General features: G+C 43.3%; 1 protein-coding gene across 1 annotated transcript in view; it reads right to left on the reverse strand.

Moving 5' to 3' along the window:
* Positions 1–143, reverse strand: part of LOC106549457 (T-cell-specific surface glycoprotein CD28) — a 9,083-nt gene extending 8,940 nt beyond the window's left edge. Inside the window, exon 1 of the mRNA XM_014067118.2 lies at positions 1–143. This exon is cut by the window's left edge and continues 85 nt beyond it. The gene's annotated coding sequence lies outside the window, so the exon portion shown is untranslated.
* Between the last annotated feature and the right edge of the window lie 2,934 nt (positions 144–3,077).

The raw sequence follows: 3,077 nt of genomic DNA on the forward strand, positions 1-3,077 counted from the left end.
GACCTCATACAGAACAGGACGGAAGGTTGCAGTTGTATCGGTTTAACCCCACACTTCAGGTTAAACAGGTATGTCAGAGATTTTATTCTCATCTTTTCCTCTCAGAAGCGTACAAAATGCAGAAAAATCAAACCACTTTGCTGCAAACAGGAAACGGCTCTTTGATGACTTTGTCATTTTTATCTGTGTTTATTCTGTGCTTTTTTTCTTCTTTTCTGTATTTCTCTCTACTCTCAGCAACCCTGCACTGTTATTCCCCCCTGGCGTTCACCGGAAAGAAATGCCAGTCCTCGCCCACTGAAAATGAGAATGGGAACTCAGTCTGAAAGTTCATTGCTGACAAATGAGAATAAAATGCCACTGAGATTCAGCCAGTCATTTATGCACCAGGTTTTTCTCCGCGTCTGCCTTCCTCTGAAGAATCTGCATCAGGGGAATAGGGCTGCTCTTACCACTACAAACACAGGCAAAGCAGAAGCCCTACCACCTCCATTCATTTGAAAAAGTCCCACGTTAGAAATGAACTTATCCAGAACTGTCTGGGGCAGATTCTCAGTTATCCAAGTCCTTGTTGTCTCAAATGTGCTTTTTTTTTTTCCCAAAAGGAAACCGAACTGGTTCCCCCCTTAAGGAAGAAGAAGAAAATGTTTCACTTCTCATCCAAAAAGCTTCATCGGTTCTAGCAGGATGGTGAGGATAATGGAAGGATTGTGACTAAGGGTCTGTGTTTGTCAGTGGTGGGATTCAACCAGTAGCAATAGCAATAGCAGTTAGACTTGTATACCGCTTCATAGGGCTTTCAGCCCTCTCTAAGCTGTTTACAGAGTCAGCATATCGCCCCCACAGTCTGGGTCCTCATTTCACCCACCTCGGAAGGATGGAAGGCTGAGTCAACCTTGAGCCGGTGAGATTAGAACCGCCGAACTGCAGATAACAGTCAGCTGAAGTGGCCTGCAGTGCTGCACTCTAACCACTGCGCCACCTCGGCTCGTATAACAACCGGTTCGCTGAGCGCAGGCTTCACATACACAGAGAAAATTTTGCTTGTGCACACACTAAATGCGGGCTCCATGTGCGCACGGTGCATTTGAAAACAGCTTTAAAAACTTATGTTCTATTGCAGCCCCAGTTAGTAAAACAACAGAGGCACGACAATCCACTCTGCTGTGCTTTTCAGCTGAACTTCAAACAACGGAAATATAGTATAGAGCAGGGGCTATGCTTGGAGCAAACCGGTTCACTCCCAGCTGATTGTAGGACCAACCGGTTCACATGCACCAGTCTGAACCGGCTGAATCCCAACTACAAGGTCTTTTTCAGATCCTTCCTGTTTTTAGTAAGTCTAGTAAGTGAAACCAAGCATCTCCACAGAAGTGAGGATCTTACAAAAAATGAACAAAAACAGAACTACGCAGTTATTCAGAATTCAGGATTACATCTTTCAAAATAATAATGCCAGACAACTATCTCAGTACATTATAAAGAAGAGGATGAAACAGTGGAGAAAAATCAATCTGCAAATGCTTTTACCCCATTCAGATCAAACGTGCAAATAGATGACCTGATTCTACAGTTTCATTGTTCAAGGATATATTTAAACTTTGGGTTGAGGAACTTTCTCTCAATTGTTTTTAAGTTTCTGCCTCCCTTTTTCATTTGGGAGGAGGGAAGCTTACTTTTCTGTACATTTAGTGCAATTAAAGAATGATAGGGAAAATGTTTGGGGAAGGCAGATTGGACTTCTGCTCCTTGAATGAGATTACATAATTCCTTCATTTCCTGATCGTTGCTGCTTCTTTATGCCGTCTGTAGCTTAGCTAATTTTCGTCTAATTTTTCCCTAATACTTCCATTAGTTCCTCCTCCCTCTTAGCTAACCCATTTCATGTCCTTTACTTGCACCTTACATTCTTCTCCACCCTCATGGCCTAGGATCTGGATATCTCCATGACCGCCTCCTGCAACATACCTCCCAGCGCCCAATAAGATCGCACAGGGAGGGCCTTCTCCGGGTACCGTCAGCTACGCAATGCCATCTGGCAGTTCCCCGGGGGAGAGCCTTCTCTGTTGCAGCCCCGGCCCTTTGGAATGAGCTACCCGCTGAGATCCGGACCCTCCCCACTCTCCCGGCCTTCCGTAAGTCCGTTAAGACATGGCTGTTTCGGCAGGCCTGGGGCTGTTGAGCTTGACTGAACTCCAGCCCCACTATAACTGAGTGCATGTTGTATTTTTTTTCCTGTTTTAAATTGTACTGTTTTGTGTTTTTAATCTTTTTAATATTTTAATTGTTTTTATGTAAGCCGCCCGGAGTCCTTCGGGATTGGGCGGCATACAAATCTGTTAAATTCGAATTCAAATTCAAATTCAGCACCTCACCTCCCTTCCACGCTAGTTCTTTCTGTGCTGATTTTCTGAATCACTAGTACACCGTTCTGCCGTAGCATCTTCCTTTATGATCTGAAAGGTTGGGGGAGGGAGGCAGCCTTCACAGTTACTGGCTGATCCAGATCACTGCAATTGAAAATTACTGCTCAGAGAGAAAATCCATCACTTGGTAGCCATCAGAAAATTCAAGGTAGGAGTTTCCTTGTTCAGTTTTGGGCTGGAGAGTTCAAAAACATTGGAGATGTTGTGCAAACATTAATTAGAACTAGGGCATCTGAAAATAAAGCAAGATTTCCCTATCTCTTCAGAGACACCTAGGTAACTTTAGCCCAACAAACTGAATGTATAGTACATGTTCTACTAACTGTTTGACAAACTCTCTCGTTTTAGGATCCCAGAATACAGCCACCCCAGGAGACTTTATTGCCCACTAATGGAATGCCAAGCTATATTTAGTGGGGAAGCAAATGAACATGTTAGAAGTGCATATTTTGAGATGGAGGTTGATACTGCATAACCAGATGTCTTCTATTATTTGTCCCCTTAGTTGCATTACCTGTCTATAATTGCCCAGGTTTTTTTCTTTTTTTTTGGCTGAATTGTGTTATATTTTCCTGAAGAAACTCTTGACACATTCTGTAAATAGACAGTGCAGAGAGATGTCTAACTGTTTAGCTAGCAATGAGCTAAATT

This window comes from Thamnophis sirtalis, unplaced genomic scaffold, assembly GCF_051295495.1.
Source record: "Thamnophis sirtalis isolate CommonGarterSnake01/CBP01778 unplaced genomic scaffold, rThaSir2_p1.2 scaffold_1, whole genome shotgun sequence".
In the NCBI taxonomy this organism is placed as follows: domain Eukaryota; kingdom Metazoa; phylum Chordata; class Lepidosauria; order Squamata; family Natricidae; genus Thamnophis; species Thamnophis sirtalis.